A 19,661-nucleotide genomic window follows, 5' to 3' on the forward strand; every position below is an offset into this window, starting at 1 on the left:
AAAAAATAGTCGCTAGCAAAAGCGACTTTGTGCCTACTGACTGTCTACCTTGAGTACAGGTATATATATAAAGCAAAAATACAAACAAACAGATTCAAGCGAAACCATCTTCATTGCTAAAATGGCCATTCCATCTCATTCCATTACCAAGAGGGCCAATGGGTATCATCCGCATTAAATATCTGATGACACACGAGATATCATACACTGGCGTCGAGGATATCATCATCATTTAATATCTGTTGATACGTGAGATATCATATGCTGGCATCGAGGATATTATCATAATCAATATCTGTTGACATGCGAGATACCATACGCTGGTGTCGAGGATATCATCATTATTAAATATCTGATAACACGTGAGATATCATACGCTAGTGTCAAGGATATCATCATCAATATCTGTTTACACGCTATATATCATACACTAACATCGAGGGTATCATCTGCATTAAATATATAATGACGCGCGAGATATCATACGCTGGCGTCAATGGTATCATCAACATTAAATATCTGATAATGAGCGAGATATCATACGCTGGTGTCGAGGATATCATCATCTAATATCTGTTGACACACGAGATATCATACACTGGCATCGAGGATATCATCATTTAATATCTGTTGACATATGAGATATCATATGCTGGCGTTGAGGATATTATCATCATCTAATATCTGTTGACACGCAAGATATCATATGTTGGCGCCGAGGATATCATCATTATCTAATATTTGTTGACACACGAGATATCATACACTGACATCGAGGATATCATCATCATTTAATATCTGTTGATACGCGAGATATCATATGCTGGCATCGAGGATATTATTATAATCAATATCTGTTGACATGCGAGATATAATACGCTGGTGTCGAGGATATCATCATTATTAAATATCTGATAACACGTGAGATATCATACGCTAGTGTCAAGGATATCATCATCTAATATCTGTTGACATGCGAGGTATCATACACTGGCGTCGAGGATTTCTCATCATTTTATGAATCAGCATCTGAATGTATCAAAAGCACGCAATTTGAAGGGACGCCTTTAAGTCGCTATCTGGAGATGAATGATATATGAGATTTCTTTGAAATCGATAATTTGAGGATCATCTATAAGTCATATTATTTGAAATTGGATAGTGTGCAAGATTACCTCTGAGTTGATGCCCATAGGTCATCCGTAAGCCGCAACAATATCTTAACCGGATAGTGGCAAGGTTACCCAAAAATTGATAGTCCGAAGATTATCCATAAGTAGCAACTAAATCCTTATCGGAGAATATGAGAGATTATCAAATTAATAAGTCCAAGGGTTCTCTATAAGCCGTATCATATCCAAGATCGATTATGAGCTGGATTTCCCCAGGATTAGTAATTTCAGAGATATGTATAAGTCATATTATATCCAAGGTCGGATGATGTATAGGAATATCTGAGAGCTAGCGATTGGAGGGATATCTGTAAGCCATCTCTTATCCAAGGTCGGATAATATGCAGGATTACCTAAGGCCTAGAAATTCAGAAGATATCTGTAAGTCGCCTCATATTTAATATTAAATAATATGCAAGATTATCCAAAGATTATCAATCCAAAGGAAATCTACAAGTCGTATCGAAACAAAAAATGCACAAGACCTACCCAAGATCATATACAAAGAATTATTAGTAATAACCAGAGAGATTATCATTCCACAATCACTATAGGTGACTTAAAAGGGTTGCCACATCAACACGAGATTAAGCGATTGTAGGGACCATTCTGCATAAAGTGTTGTAGGTGTCCAAAAGGGGCCACCTCACTTTGAAGACATATTCAACCAACAAATGAGATAATTAGGAAACAACCAAGAGAGTTGTTGTGTCTATTATTTCAATTTATTTCCTTACAAACAGGTACATGAAAGGAATGACTTCACTTTTCAGGCAACACCTCATGTGGAGATTTGGTAAAGACTATATATCTCTTTCGTGAATTGTGTTTAGCACTAATATTTTTGTTTGAAGCATTGTCGAGAGCATCCAAGAGGATGAAAAACTCAAATCAAGACCACAAGTGCCGATGACTTCAGTTAGGACGCAGCACAACGTGGAACTTTTTCTTAGCAGCGAACTGGGATATAGTTTGGAAAGGAATGCCAAACTCTTCGGACACGAGCTATAACACGACTTCCACTACCATAAACCATATCCCTATCAGAAGACATGCGGGTATTTTTGGGATTTTTGTTTCAATTTTACTTTCGGAGTACTTCTAAACTTATACCGAGGGTAACCTTTCCTTTTCTTCAAATTTGAGTGACAACAGACTCAGAGTTTGGAAATTATACCGAGTAAAAATCTTACCTATGGATGTGAAAAGTTGCACACTCATGTTAAGTGGTTACAACCCTCTTTTCGGCAACTCAATCAGCTTGTCACTCATCCCAAGCCAAAGATCATCCACAATAAAAGACAATCTTCTCTATCGATCGAGTCGGGACTACAAGCAGTCTGATTCCCCGAGTCTTAGGCATATGTAGGTGTAGCTATATGTGGCAAACTCGACTGCATTCCAATCTCCCCTCAATTTACTTATCCCCCAGCTTTTCGATTTTCACTAAAATTTAAAATTGGGTTAGCTTGTGAATTCTTTGAAAATCATGCTTAAATTCAAGCTTTATGAACTACAAGTGGCCTAAATTCTCATGTAACCTGAGATATGTAAGAAATCCAATACCGAGGTCCGTCCATAACTCCACGAAACTAGTGCAAAAACTAACCTCTTTTAGAAATAAACTTGTGGTCGGAAAAAATTAGGAACGTCAAACTCCTTTTGCCCAGGGTTACTTACATCCACTCTACCCAAAGGGAGGGAGCAGTTATTGAAACCTAATTTTTACCCTTCACGACTAAGTTTGAATCCGAGTTTCTTTGATCTTAAATAAAATTATAATATTTATTTTATTTCAATAAAAGTTTTTTAAAGTATTTATCTGGGTGATTTTGTCAATTTTAGTAATGATTATATATTTCTTATTCGCTTATACAAAATTATATAATTTTTTATTTAAATAACTATTTGATGAAAAATCGAATTTCAATCAATGGTTATCTCAAAAATTGATTCAAACGGTTAAAATTTTAATTTAAATGTAATTTAGCCTCAAAATGATTTAATTTGAACATAAAATAAGATAAAAATAAAATAAAATATTTATTTGATCTTATTAAATCAAGAAACACGGGATTAAAATAATTATAAATTTAGTTTGAATTTTAATTCAATTTAGTCAATTAATTAAATTTGGCCATAAAAATTAATTAGATTATAATTGTGACACAATTGACAGATTAATTTTTTAATTTGGCTAAATTTAAATTAAATTGGATAAATTAAAAATAACCAAAAATAACAATATTATAACATCAACAAACAACAGTAGGGGTGTGCATCGGTTGATTCGGTTTTATATAATATCGGTTCGGTTTATCAATTTTTGGTTTTTAAATATGCTAAACAATAACCAAACCAATAAGATATTTTTTATCGATTTTTGATTTATCAATTTTTAGTTTTTAACGGTTCGATTTCGGTTTAACCGATAAAAAAATACTCATAAAATAGAAATAGTAGTAACTAACATAAAAAAAATCGAATCTTAGTTGCAACCAAAAATCCTACATAATATGTTTTAATTTTGCAAGAATCTTCAAGTTTGAACTAAATGTTGTTAGGAGAAATAGAGAGTTTGTATAATTAAAATAATAGGTTTGTTAATTGGTAGAAATTAAAGAGAAATTAACAGAAATATATAATAAGTCTTTTATATATATATATATATATATATATATATATATATATATATTTTTATTGGGTTGTCGGTTTACCCAAGAACCCAATAAGAAAAAATCGAACCGAACGAATAACCCAATATTTTTTTTTATAAAACCATTAACAAACCATTAACCCAATAATATAATAACAATAAATCAATAACATTTTTATCGGTTCGATTTATCGGTCGGTTCGATTTTTGCACCGTTGAACAATAGTCCAATTGACCTGCTTAGGCCCAACAACAACCAGCCCAACAACAGCCCATTACCACACCCTTCATCAGCCCAACACCAAACCACTCAACCCAACAGCCCAAATGGCTGACCCGGCCCATGTGTGCCTTTCTTTTTTCAATAATCAGCCTCAACAATGTAACAACCGACAAGAACAGCTTTAACGCTGTGACAGAAAAACAACGGCGAAAACCCATCCCAACAATAACGTTCACAGAACCAAAACGACGTTTAACAAATCAATAGCAAAATCTCAAATCGGCCGAAGTTCAGAAAGCTTTCATTTTTTCAGCTTGGGATTCACTAATTTGGGCAAAAAATTATTTTTCTTTGACCAACACAACCAACAGCTCGTTTTGGTCTCTTTTGTCCTCTTTTTCATCTGCCCGTTCTGATTTAACTACCAAATTGATGCAAAGTCCAGTTGGTGTATTGTCAGATGGAGGATCTCAAAAATCTCTTTTTTTTTCTTTATAAAAGATTTCAAATCCGGAATTTGAAAACCCTAGCTATTCCCCCCCAATCTTCCCTATAAATAGAGGCCAGGGAGAAGGGGTGAAGAGGGAGGATTTTTGGGGAAAAATTGGGGGTTCTAAAGGTGCTTGTCTTTAAACCTCACGAAACCAAAATTTTCGAAGACCGACGAAATATCGGAATTCAACATTGTTGTTCAAATTCTGTTGGTTAGAATCAACTCGAGGTGGTGAAATTTCCTTCTATTAAAAGCTCGTCGTCCCGGTGTCGCTGCTCGAAAATAGGTGAACGTTTGTCTCTGTTACATTCCTTTCCTTGCATTTGAATGTCATAAATATGGAATCTTACAAATTATCATGAGCATGGATTGGTCTGGTTGTATTGTTGTGTGGTAATGATGATATAATCAGTCAAAATTGAGAGTTTGCTCGATTATGTGTGAATTGATAAATATGGAATCTTACAAATTATCATGAGCATGGATTGGTCTGGTTGTATTGTTGTGTGGTAATGATGTTATAATCGGTCAAAATTGAGAGTTTGCTCGATTATGTGTGAATTGTTAGAAAATTTTAACTTTGGACGGTATGTTGGTATGTGGGTTGCTTTGAAGTAGGAAGGGTCCTTGCATTTTACCCGTATTCCTTTCTTAAACTTGCACCCTATACTATTTATTTTTATAATTTATATCCTAACCTCTTGGGTTTTTGCATTTTACACCCCAAGGTGTCTTCTTGTTTTAACTTATATCTTATTCTATTTTTTTTTATAATTTACACCCTAACCTCTTTATTTTTTTACAAAATAGTAAAATTATTTTTTAATGAGGCAAAATAGGAATAACAATATACTCCCTCCGTTTTATTTTACTCGTTCCAATTTAACATTGCACATTAATTAAAAAAATAATTAATAACATGACTATTTTACCATAGTACCTTTATTAAATAATATTTACATTTTAATTTGGAGATAAAATAATTAATACTAAGGGTAAAAAAGGAAAAAAAAATTTCTTGTCTTAATTAATGAAAAATAACAAGTAAAATGAAATGGAGGAAGTATTATTTTTTAAAATAAATTTATAAATTTTTAGTGTAACGAATTTTCAAGATATATTTTTGCATTCACATTTATCATCTAACTATTGTCATGTGATAAGTATTCTCACTTTAATTTGTAATTGTTAAAATTTCATAGCGTTGCTTCTAAATGGTGAAAGTACGGTGCAGTGAAATTTTTGGAGCCATATCTATATTAATGCAATCATAATCACCTATACTACCTGTTAGAAAGAAAATAATAACGTAAAGAAAGGACCAAAATATTGAGGAAAAATGAATAGAATAGCAGTAGTTAAGGATAATTCAAAAAATATAACACATGAATTGATGGAATTTTGTCTTTAACAATGTCTTCCTATATCACTAGTTGTGTAATATCAATCTTTCTTAACTCAGATGACATTCGTTTGGAATTTTCTAAAAATTTGAGTTTGCAAATTTTTCATCTAACATCCTACACTAAAAATTAAATAAATTTATTTTAAAAAATAAAAATAACTTATGAATCAATAAAAAGAGTCAAAACATAAACTAAATAATACAGCAGACCATATTGTCAACAGTTGCACAAACAATTGGAATGCTTTCCTCCAACAGATGACAAATCTGTTGAAACAGATGGATAATCTGTTGAAACCCAACAGATAACCAATCGGTTCCAACATATGGTCCATCTGTTGAAAGAACTCAAAAGCCAAAATTGCTAGTGCTACTGGATTCAACATTGCCTCCAATCGTCGACATGTTAACATGTATTAGATTAGAAGAAATAGACAGAATGAAAATTGAATAAGAATTAAAACGCTAAAGTCTGACTAAAAGTAATTTTTCATTAAATGAAAAATAAAATACATTAGGTATAGATCTGATATAGAATAATTAAAATACATACGCTAAAAGAAAAAACACATTCTAATTATTATTATTATCATCATCATCATTAATGACAGCTGTCCAATCAACTCACAGCAGCAGGGTTCTCATCAGCCTCTGCATCTCTCTGAACATCGTCGCTCTCACAGCGACCAACTCGCTCTGCAAGTCATTAACCTGCCTTTGAAGTTCCTGCACTATGTCACGTAGAATAACAATGTCCGAAAAAAGATCAGCCATATCTAGAACATGCATGAATTGACAAATATAAAGAAAAAAGTTCAAAATATAATGCAATGTATACGACCAACTGGTAAATTTACACCAGAAAAAAACTTACCTCAACTAGAAAGGAATATGCTTTTTGAAGAGAAGTGATTGAAGATGTCACATGAAAGGAAAAAATACAAGAAATAAATAGAGTTGAATGAAGATTAAGGAGGGACCTATAATCTGGACATGTCAAGCCAAAAGGCAGGACTGTTCAGCTCCATTGTATTAATTACATTCAAACTGGTGGCATTTTGTTTTCTATGAAAAGTCATGACTTTTTCTTTTACACTAATTACTTCTCACCTTTTTATAGCGGTTTGAGACTCGATAAAAGCCGTTATTATTGAGTTGTTGCAACAGATCGTCCAGTATTTTTAATAAATTTAGCATCTGTTGCAACAGATGGATTGAATGTGCAACAGACTGCTATTAAAATAGATTTACCATCTGTTGCAATAGATGGTTTGTATATGCAACAGATAAGACATCTGATGCAACTTATGTATTATCTGTTGCAACAGATAGACAGTATAAGTTGGAGGAAATGTTATGATATCTTCTAAAAGCCGATTCATCAGTTTCAGTTTCAATAGATGGAGTATTCGCTTCATTAGCTGTTTTGAATGTGTTAGATAAAAGGTCTTCACCTCTTTTTAATAGTCCCTCCGTTGCTTATTAGTTGGGCCCTATGGTTTGGCACACCAACTAATAAAAATATAAATTAGATGATTATTTTACCAAATTAGCCTTATTAATTATGATTTGAAAGCATAAATATGAATAATATACTTTATGTAGTAATTTAATAAGGGGGTAGTCTTGGAAAAATATAATAAAATTCTCTTGATTTTATAAATAGGAAAACTAAATTGAAACATAATTTTTAGCAAGTAATCACATGCATGCAGATGAATAAAAAGAAAAAAAGTCTGCTCTATAGTAACAGATTTACCATCTGTTGCAACATATAGATTATCTGTTGCAACAGATGGACCATATGTTGGAGAAGATGTTTTGATTTCTTCCAACAGCTGATTCGTCAGTTGCAACAGATGGAGATTTCGATTCATCAACTATTTTGAATATGTTAAGATAAAAAGTCACGATTCTTCACACCTCCATTTTAATAGTAGTCATCGCATTCGTGCAGATGAATAAACAACACTGCCTGACATGTCCTGATGGAGTAGGAAGAATAAGATGCGAGCAATGAATCCCATTTTCATGAGTGCGAGTTATGTATATTATTGATCTAGATACCGTGAAGACACACATAAAGTGCAATGATTTTGCAAATGCAGTTTTTTACCAATTAGACATTGATCCTTAAAACAAGATCCTGCATTGTACATTTTAGTTTGATAGGTGCAAACTGATAAGGCCGAAGGGTTCCAAGACGATGGTGTTGATACCCCGTTATAATTTAATGATGATTCATGCATATGTTTTTGTGTCAAGTTTGGGGAAGAGTTTAAATTTTTGGCGGCAGTGTAAATATCCAATAGTGATTGGACCGGTTTTAATGGCACAATAGACTTCTTGAAAGGCCTCTGAAGCCTTGCAATGCAACAAACAACAATAGAACTAATAGAAATTTCCCTGATCCAAATTTATATGGATGGATTGGTGGAGGAGACTTTTTTACAGCAGAAGATGCTGGGAGAATACCTATGCACGAAGGGGGAAGTGGAGAAACCCATATATCATTTCAGACCTTGTTTAAGAGGAAACATAGGATAGGAAGGAAAGTGTAGTGAAATTGGCCAATGAAATTCACATGAGAAGCGAAAAAACTGGATGAGCTTCAAATGTGGAAGTGTATCAAAATATAAAAATCCGCCAGTCGATGAAAAAAAAAAAGAATGGTCAATAGAACTGGAGCTACACACTTTGCTCGAGAATGCAACTAGCGAGTGTGGCCTCAATGACCAGCTCAATTCCTCTTGACCATTCTTATTTTTCTTTAACGATTGATGGATTTTCATTTTTGGATACACTTTCACATTCGCATCTCATCCAGTTTTCTCATTTTTCATGTCAATTTCATAAGCTAATTTTGCTACACTTTTCTTCCGATCCTGTGCATCTTCTTAAACAAAGACTGAGATGATATATGACCTTCTCAACCTCTCTCTTCCTGCACAGGGTTTTCTCTCAAACACCTTCTGCTGTATAATAGTCTCCTCCAACAACCAATCCATATAAATTTGGACCAGGGAAATTTCTATTAGATCCATCATTATTTGTTGTAGTGCGAGCTTCGAAGGCCTTTAAACAAGTCCATTGCGCCATTAAAATCGGTTCAATCACTATTGAATATTTATAATAACGCCAAAAACTTGAAACCTTCCCCAAACTTGATAGAAAATATGAGCATGAATCGTCATTAAATTGTAACGGGGTATTGAAACCACTGTCTTGGTCCCTCAGCCTTACCAGTTCGAACCTAACAATCTTAACTGTAAAATGCCATTTCTTGTTTGAAGGATTAATGTCTAATAGGTAAAGAACTAACATTCATAAAATTATTATACTGGATGTGTGTTTTCATGATAGGTTGATCAGTAATACATACCTCCCACATATGAAGTGGTTCCATCTGCAAGAAGCTTATTCCTCTAAACTCATCTTTACTTTAGCCTTTAATGCTAGTCGGGCAAAAATGGATCCAATTTCACTTCCTTTTGTCTGCAAACAAGAGAAATACATTTGATGTCAAACAAAATAAGAACCAAACGAATATTACAAAAGGGTAACACAAAATTGAGTGAATCAACAAATGACCAATATAATGCAACAGATTATCCACCGATTCAACCGATGAGGCATCGTTTGCAAAGGATAGATGACATGTTGCAACAGATGGGTCATCTGTTGGAATAAATCAAACCATCCTTGCTACTGGTTTGATTTCTTCAAACAATTGCTCCGTTAGTTTCAACGGTTGATTCATCAGTTGCAACAGTTGAGGAAACTGTTGCAACACCACCACTACTAACATCAACAACAAAGAAATAAACAAAACAACACCATATGTTCCAACACCATCCACAACAAAAACATCACATGTTCCAGCACAACCCCCCCCCAACAATAACACCAAAGTACTAAACAAAAGACATAAAAAAAACTATACTGATAACAAGGCCTTTTAAGTTCTCCCAACAGATGACTTTTTTCGCATATTTTAGTAAAAAAAATGGTTCGTTCATTCAAAACTTAAAAGTCATATTTCCTTCAATTTTTTTAATAAATAGGAAACTGGTAATGGGTAAATCATTAATAGCAACAGATGTAAATATCTAATTTAAATGACATAAAAAGAAGAAGACGAGATGAAAAGAGCAACAATGAACCATACCTGCAATGTCAAAAAAGTAAATAGATAAGAACATCCAATTTAGTCGAGAAAATATATTGATTGGTTGAGATCCTAAAGGATCCTTATCTGAAAGAAGAGAGAAAAGAGAGGAAAAAAAGGAAACAACTAAGATAATTGAGAATAAAGAATAAAGAAGAGTGATGAGTTGAGTCTAGACTACTTTATGGGTTTTTTTTAAATATTCATTAATAACTTTTGAGGGGCACGAGGAGACGGTGACATTGAAAAAATCAGATAAGACTACTCACTCAGGAGATTTTTGAGTTATCCAAGTAGTACCGAGTAATATTTTTTACCACCTTAGTATTTTAACTATTTTATCTCGGACAGGAAATACCTAAATTGCTTTATAAAAAAAGGATCTAAAAACATATAAGTGCAACAGATAACTTAATCTGTTTGATAGTTTACAACAGATTCGTGATCTATCGCAACAAATGACTTAATCTGTTTGATAGTTTACAACAGATGCGCAATATGTTGCAACAGATTACCTAATCTATTTGATTTGATCCAACAGAAAAGACATCTATTGCAATAGGTTGAAAATTTATTTATATATAATTTCAATTGAGTTCATATGTTAGACTAATACCTTAATTGAATGTGAGTTCTCATAGGGTCAAATACAACTTTAATTGAGTCTTTTGGCAATTACATGATGAGACGGTACTGCGTTCCTCCCAAATAGAGTCATCGATCGATCACTCTAAGCCGAGCCAATTCTTACTACCTTATATGTTAGACTAATACCTTAATTGATTAATCTAGGACTAGGGTACTAATACCTTAATTGAATAATCTGGGACTAGGGGTAAGTTCTCATAGGATTTACTACAACTTCAATTGAGCCTTTTGGCAATTGTATGATGATACGGTATTGCGTTCCTCCTGACTAGAGTCGTCGATCGATAACTCTGAGTTGAACCAATTCTTACTACCTTATATGTTAGACTAATACCTTAATTGATTAATCTAGGAATAGGGTACTAATACCCTAATTGTATAATTTGGGACTAGGAGTAAGTTATCATAGCATCAACTACAACTTCAATTGAGTTTTTTGTCAATTATATGATGAGATGGTACTGCGTTCCTCCCGACAAGAGTCGTCGATCAATCACTCATATGTTAAGTTCAATTAAGTTTATATGTTAGACTAATAGTACCTAAATTGATTAATCTAGGACCAGGGGTGAGTTTTTATAGGGTCACCTCCTAGAGTACTCGGTCAACTACAACTTCAATTGTTTTTATACAATTTCAATTGAATTACCCTTTTGGCAATTGCATGATGAGAGAGTTAAAAATTACGCATATATTTTATGATTTTAAAAATAATTAAGATCAATTCGGACCAAATTAACATTTTCAAAACTACTTGTCATTTTTTTCCAAAATACAAATCAACCAATACAAAACGTTTCATCATTTCAAATCTGAGGTCTCCCTCTTTCTCTCTCATTCTCAACAATACAGTATAGACAACAACTACTCAACAAATTTGCTCAACCCTTCACAACATATCATTTTTCTTCTGATTTTTGACCATATAGGTGTTATTTTTGACTTCATTCTTGCTTGCATCAGTCGTTTTCTTTGTATTCGTAGGAAACAGAGTTCGAGAAGAGCTTTATATTTGTTATTTTTTTTGTAAAAAATAAGGGCTTTTAAGTTAATGATGAAAAATAAAACTTTTAGTTGTATTATCTTCTAGAATGGGTTTACAATTTTGAGTTTTGATGATAAAATCGTAGGAAGAACTTGAGAAATCCCTAATTTCCATCATAGTGTTATGTTGACTGTCGTGGTATTGTTGGATGGTGTTGGTGGTAGTGGTGGTGTTTGTTGTTGTCGTGGTGGCACTGGTAGTGACATTGGTTGGTGGTGTTTGTGGTGGCTGTCGGTGGTGTCGGTATTGTGGTGTTTATTTGTTTGTTGGCATTGGTTGGTGGTGTTTGTGGTAGTGGCTGTTGGTGTGTCGATATTCGTGGTATTTGTAATGTATTTTTGAAAATCTATGCATACATCAATTGTAATGTAATTTTTGTTTTTCTTTGTCTATAGGTAAAAGACGTTTCCCAAAAGAAAAGAAAGTGAAAGTGGATCAACGTCTGACCACTAAAAAAAAGGGTACAGTACAGAGGGATTCGGAGGAGCTTCTTGAACAATCTCAGTCAGGGAAAAGTGAAGATGAGGAGAGATGTAAAAACAACATTAAGGGAGGTGGACTAGGGTTCGTAGATGGTGATGAAGAAAATGAAAGTGAGAAAGAGGAGGAATTGGAGAGTGAGAAAGAGAAAGAGGATGATCATCAACATGATGATAATGGATCACTGATGAGGTGTGAGTTAATATCGACATCCCTGCATGATCCTATCAAAACTTTTAGTATTGACAGGTTTCAAGTTCCGATGCCAATAAATGACCCAGAAGGAAAACAACTAACTGGTCAAATTGTACTTAAAGGTCAGATTTTGAAAAATTTTGAACATCTTATGAAAATTATGAAGAACTAAAACATAGGCGGACTTTTTAAGAAGCTGCTTTGGACGCTTTCTTGAGCTGCCTGAGAACCCCTCTGCCCGTACCTATTTTCCTATGACGATGGTATATGGTCTTCTCAAGCGCAGGATCAAGTACGCGGGAGATGATAAAGATCCGGAGGAAGGGGGCAAAAAGAAGATAGATGAAATCTAGATCAATTACTGTGGCATGCCTATTTGTTTTGGCTTGCAAGAGTTTTCCATAGTGACAGGCTTGAGATGCCATTGTCCAGAAGGACCACCACCCCGCAAAAGATCCAAGGCAAGAAAATGCAAGGAAAAAATAGATGGGTTGTTTGACATTGCTCGACGTGACTACAAAGCATCGGATTTGTTGATAGATCTCGAGGCTAAAACCATATCGGAACAGTACAAGGAGTAATTGTGCTTAGTTTGGTTTGCCTATTCGGTTATATTGGCAAGAGACATCAACAAGGTCATAGAAGATGATTTGTTGGCGCGTGCTGAGTATTTTGATAAATTCAACAATTATCCCTGGGGAGATGACAACTTCTACTTGACTTTCCAATATTTACTGACAAAGCTATCCTCAGGGACGACCACATTATATGGCTTTCCTTGGGCTTTCATGGTAAAATTAATCACTAATTTTACTCATCCATTAATTTATATTGAATATAGTTATTATGATTTTTTTTGCTTACTTCTTGTTTACATTTTTTAGGCTTGGACATTTGAAGCCATTCTTCCCCTCCGAAAGCAGTTAATGGATTATCCAGATGAGGTTGGTTGGCTGCAAAAAGCAATACCAATATTAAGGAGGCTGATCTCTTTAACCCTCTGGATGATGCAGTACGTCTTCTTCAAGTAAAATAATTCTACTCAAAGATAAGAAAGATATTGAACAGATGTTATATCTGGTACAACAGATGTTATATCTGATGCACCAGATGGGACAACTATTGTGACAGGGTATATCTTGCATCAGATTACCCATCTGTTGCTTTGGTTCTCTGAACCCGACTTATGCAACTGATGTTTAATCTGATGACATGTTGTTCATTTGTTGCGACGTACATATCATCTGTTGTATAATAGATTACCCGTCTTGTGCAACTGTTGCAACAGACGATTGATATTTTGCATCAGATTATCCATGTGTTGCTCTGTTTCTCTGAACCAGGCTCAAACGGATTTTAACCATATACTGGAAACTATGCAATGGATGGGTCTTTTTTTTTAAATGTAGCGCAACTGTGAAAATTATTATATTATATGGTTTAAATGCATCTGTCTTTTTTTCTTTTTTATAGGTTGTGCATCTATGGATCGTGCCTACTGAGGAGAAGTCGGTGATGACTTCTTATATTACTCTAGGTCATGTTGATAATATAGCAGAACCAACGGTGGAGTTAATAAAGAAGGAATTGGACGGAACAACAACCATAAGAAGATCAGTTAGGCAAGGTCCGCCTAATGTTGAGGCTCTTCATGACCAACCTTTTACTAAGGCAGATCCGGGTGCTTCTTCTGGTGGAGTTGTTGGTGTTAGTGGCAGGCATGCTGATGCTACTACCACTCATGATGATGAGAATGTTGATGCTCAATAAAGAATAAATATATTTGAAAACACCTCTTTCCGCCCTTACACAGGTCCCTTTTGACCCCTCTTCACCCTCGTATTCTCGTTGCGAATACGATGAGTGCAAGCACAGATAGGATAAACTCTTTAAAAAAGTAGAGGCTATCTCTAAAGCTATCAAGGAATTCAAATCCAAGAGGTGTGTCATACCATCGAAGAAGGTGAGGGAACCACACACTCCTACAGTGTTGTTTAGGAGAAAGAAAAAAGCAATTAGAGACACACTCGCTGCTCGAAAATTAAAAGAAATTGCAATTCCTCCCTTTCCAAAAGCTGTTGAAGTTCAGGGACCAGTAAAAAAGGTGGACATATACATGGAAATTGGCACCGAAGAGAAGAGGGACCAGTGACAGGCCAAGAATGCCAAGCCAGACACACCAGATTACCCCAGGCCTTCCTTTTTTCCTCGAAGACTTCCAGACTATGACTGATATGAGTATGCTGTACGAGGACAAGGCAAGTTTACTTTTCCCAACCTAGCCCTTCTAATCTACCCCATGAAAAAAAAGCTACGTAACAGATTTCACATCTGTTGCAACAGCTAGGTATACTGGTGCAACTGGTAGTGGTTTTGTTGTAACTTATTATCCATCTCTTGCATAAGTTGCGTTGGATTATTGATTCAGAGAACCCTATGCAACAGATGGACTATTTGTTGCATCATTACAATTACTAACCTATTTAAAATTGACTTTTTTTCTCACAGCATGTTGACATAATTCTCTGCCTCATGAGGAAAAGGCAATTAGCGTACTGGGAAACTTATGACGTTACAGATAGGATAATGGACCTCGACTTCTGCAAGAAGCTCACGGATAGGTATGATTAACTCAATGGAGAGACATTAGCCCTTGGCGTGGGACTTGATTTTCTAGTTCCTACGTTGTTCTTGGATGAAGAAAAAATGATAAAATATATTAGAGGGGACAGGCTAAATCCATACGGCAAGAGCTGGACTGAGGCAAAAAGGATTCTTACAGTTATTAGCGTGAATGGCATGTATTATCGGGCTATTGAGATAGTACTCGAGGAGGGAAAGATCAATGTTTATAACTCCAACGTACCTCTCATCGATGATTTCGATCTTTTTCTCCTCGTAGAGCCACTGATGGTGCTGTTGCCCATCTTGTTGAGGGAGAGTAAACTGATGAGGTATTTGCCAAAGAAAGTGATGATGAATAAATCATGGGATTTTGAAGGTCGAAATAGGGGAATGATCCTTCCAAAAGATGATGCCATTAAAGCGAGTGGATCGCACGCTCTTGCACACATTAAATGTTTGCTGACCGGCACAGAAATAGCCAAGCCAATGAATTTTCTATGCAACAACGCTGTGGTAAAACTACAAGAGGTCTGGGCTTATGGGGTACTAACTGGACGCTTGAAGCCTGTGTATATAAAAGAGCCTGTGAAATAGAAATTTTTAATTTCAAGTCACCTTTCACTTTATTACATGTACATGTAGTGACAATAATTTTTTCTGATGAAAGTTGAGTTTTTTATAATGCAATAGATTAGATTGTCAATCTGTTGTAAAATATATTTAATCCTATCTGGCAGATAGTTTATCTGTTGCAATAGGTTGGTCATCTGTTGCATTACGCCGATGTTATTTCTATGAATAATCTAATAATCTAAGTCTAATCTGTTGCAACAGTGGGAAGACCTGTTTGATAATTTCCAATAGATGACCTAAATTTACAACATATGCCTAAATCTTTTTGATATTTTCCAACAGTTACGCTTGAATATCTATGTTCTCGACAACACCAAACCAGTAGCAAATACACACACCACTATGAAAATTTCAGTAATTAGGCTTGAATATCCATGTGCCCAACAACACCAAATTAGTAGCAATAACGACAATAATGTAATATCTTGTTGTTTGATTTTGTTTTTCTTCAGAAGCCTTGACTTTGTTCACTAAACTCCAGATTACACGATTTGCTTATGAAGGGTGTCGTTCTTCATATCAATTAAAGTAATCACATCTACCTAATTTCTATAAAAAAGAGAACACAATTACAAAATAATTACAAGTCAATAATTGATCAACTAATTGAATAAAAAAATATTATCTTTGAAATCTTACAAGTAAAAAACCTATGATCTGGATTTTGTTGATTCCAAAAAGTCTTTAACAAAGCTTCATGACCGCACTTACAATATAAAAAATCTTTATCACAAAAAATAGTGAAAGATGCGCTCGACATTGTCAAGCTCAGTTGGAAAAAATAAAAGAAATAATTTGAAGAATTTGGATAGATAAAAGAAGATGACGACGATGAAGAAGATTTGATAATTTAGGGCTAAATTATAGGAGGAAGATGAATATCTAAGATAATTGAGAGAAAAAATGACCGTTGGGGGTCAAGTGACAGCAAGTCAGTGAAATATGCCAGACTGACATTGAACATTTGATGCCTATTTTATTTTACATGTTTAAAATGAACACTGTCTACTTGATGCTTATTTTATTTTAGGTGTTTGAACTGAACACCGTCGATGGGCTGCGCTTTTTTTATTTCAATTCAATTCACTTTAACCTTTTTATACGTAGTGGCAATTTTTTATGTCCAACGAAAGTTGAATTTTTATAATGCAACAGATTCTCCATCCGTTGTAACAGTTTTCCTACCTGTTCTGACGTATAGTTTATCTGTTGCAATAGGTTGGTTATCTATTGCATTATCTCGATGTTTTTATCTAAAGTCCATCTGTTGCAACAGTGGAAAGACCTGTTTGATAAATTCCAACAGATCACCTACCTGTTGTAACATATATCTAAATCTACTTGATTTTTCCAATAGATGTGTCATCTGTTGCAACAGATACATTATTTGTTGCAATATTTGAATCTAGTATTCCTTTTCAATTAATAAGTTCCAAATTTAAGGAATAAATAAAATTCATAGACAAAATAAAATAAACTGAAGCCTTCATAAATTAGCTGAAATAAGTCAACGAATAAATGAAATATAAAAAAATTGTTATGGGTATAGATCTCAACAAATACATCAACAACAATTTAAGTATATTGCCAAGGATTTCTTTGACAGACTCAAGCTATAAAGATCTACTCAGTATAGACAAGTTGTTCTTCATCCGGTGCTATGGAATTCGGCTTTGCTCATCGTGGATCTTTATTGTCGCTTACGTACGATTTCTGCACTTTCTGTTCTCCATATTTTCATAAAAAGAGTAGCATATTGTCAATGTTGTTCAACAGTAGCTTCTTCTACATCCACCTAGAAAGCTAGAATTGGTCAATGCTAATCAAGGAGATACAATAAAATGGAAAAGGATAACTCATCTCTTCTAGCAAATCAAACAGGTCTTTCTCCTATTTTAAATTATCACAAACAGATTATATTTCTATTGCAACAATAAATCAACTGTTGGGATAAATTTCTACATGAGGAAGACCCTATGTGATAATTTCCAACAGATGAACCATCTGTTGTAACATATGAATCATCTGTTGTAGCAGATAGGTCGTCTGTTGGTACAAATAAAAGCTGTACAAAGAGCTATTTAATTTTCAAAAATAGATGAGACATATGTTGCACCAGATAAAGTATCTGGTGCAACAGATTAGTCAACTGTTGCAACAGATGTATATATCTGTTTGATAATTTTCAGCAGATATGTCAATTGTTGAAATAGATATATGTCTGTTTGTTTTGTCAGTTGGAAGACATATAATATATTCACCTTCTTCAGATCGTGCTGCTCTTCTTTGGACATTGTAAGTTACTCAGTGCAACACAGAGACATAGGATTTGCAATTTTGCTTTTTTGGATGCTTAAAAATGCCTTGGAAATCACTCTCCTTCTCCTCTTAGCCCTAATCTCTAATGGAGCGGATGAAAATAAAATCCTCTTTAATGGAATGAGACCCGTCTTAGATGTCAATTTCATTGCAAAAGCAGTTAATTTATTAATAGCATTAATCACTACATCATGTTTCGCCCTGCAGTCTTGACATTTGCATGTAGAACATTCCCTGGGAGAGGCAAAATCTGTATAACCAGTATGATCATACTCATAATGGTTTGCTTTAAATACTGTAAGAGGAGCATTATTAGCACCAACAGAAGCACCACTACCACCACCAACAGCTCCATCATCACTAAGATCATCAACAACAACAAGCCCACCCTCTAAAATTATTTTTCTTGTAATAGCTGTTGCTCCAAACAATTCCATTTTTATTCTATCAATGACCTTAGGGTCCGATAAAGTTTGCACAGACCATTAAATAAGAAAAATGACATCTTCAACTCTCGATTGGTCGAAACTAACGACGGATGCATAATCTAACATAAATCATTACATATATTAGAATGATGATTACATCATTCAAAAAAATCATTAATTAAGAGAAAAAATTAATTATAATCATACTTACAGCATCCTTTGGGGGGTTGAAGAGATCAAAAAATTTTACATTTTTATCAGTTTTGGCCGACAACCATCTCAAGATTCTTGGACAGAAAACTCTTTCCTGGTGGTTCACTTATTGTCTCAAATAAGGAATGACTTCAAACGCCCAAGGCTATAAAATAATGCCAATAAATCAAAACCATTATTAAGCGAAAGAAAATGAATGATATCATAATAGAAGAAAGAAACATTTACCATGAAAGCCCATGGGAAGCCATATAAGTTGATTGTCTTTGGCACTAACGGATTCAACAAATATTTGACAGTCATTTTAAAGCTTTCATACCCCCAAGGATAGTTGTTAAATGCCTCAAGATCCTCGGAGAGCTTTATTAAACTGAGACTTATGTTGTTGTTAATGTCTCTCGCCCAAAGAATATTATGTACTAACCAAACCAAGCACAATGACTGCTTGGGCTTCTTTGAAAGTCCTTTACCTTTCAACACTTCCATCAAATTTTGTTTCTGAAATTGGATCAACAATGGACACCTGGTCATCACGATCACACGACTTGCCTTTGCCTTTTTTGGGTATGCGGGGTACTTTTTTTGGGTTAGAATAGGTATAACTTAAGAAGGAGGATAATATTTTAGTCCAGTAACTATGGCAAACTCCCTCCAACCAAAACAAGCAAGCATGCCATATTAATTTATCCACACCTCATCCATCTTATCTTTGTTTTCATACATAAACCTACGCTTGAGAAGTTCATATACCATTTTCATTTGGAAACGAGCATTGTTGTCCTTTGGCTAATCAAGATATTTTCCAAAGCAGCTGTCCCTGAAATAAGGATCCAATTTTTGTTCTCAAAGTATTTTTTTAAAGGCGTCGAAAGATTTTTCCATGACTAACTTAACCACGAAATCTCTCGTTAAATCTGCGGCACCATCGCACTACATTCTCACAGGATAACGATCAATG

The 19,661-nt window shown here is 34.5% G+C and overlaps 1 long non-coding RNA gene across 1 annotated transcript; it reads left to right on the forward strand.

The window, feature by feature from the left end:
- The first annotated feature begins 4,182 nt into the window (after positions 1-4,182).
- LOC124889373 lies at positions 4,183-13,916 on the forward strand. Its single transcript, XR_007048319.1, has 3 exons — positions 4,183-4,830; positions 12,206-13,276; positions 13,370-13,916. It is a non-coding gene; the product is annotated as an uncharacterized LOC124889373 (long non-coding RNA).
- Positions 13,917-19,661: the final 5,745 nt, after the last annotated feature.

The sequence above is a fragment of the Capsicum annuum genome, chromosome 12 (genome assembly GCF_002878395.1).
Source record: "Capsicum annuum cultivar UCD-10X-F1 chromosome 12, UCD10Xv1.1, whole genome shotgun sequence".
NCBI classification, from domain to species: domain Eukaryota; kingdom Viridiplantae; phylum Streptophyta; class Magnoliopsida; order Solanales; family Solanaceae; genus Capsicum; species Capsicum annuum.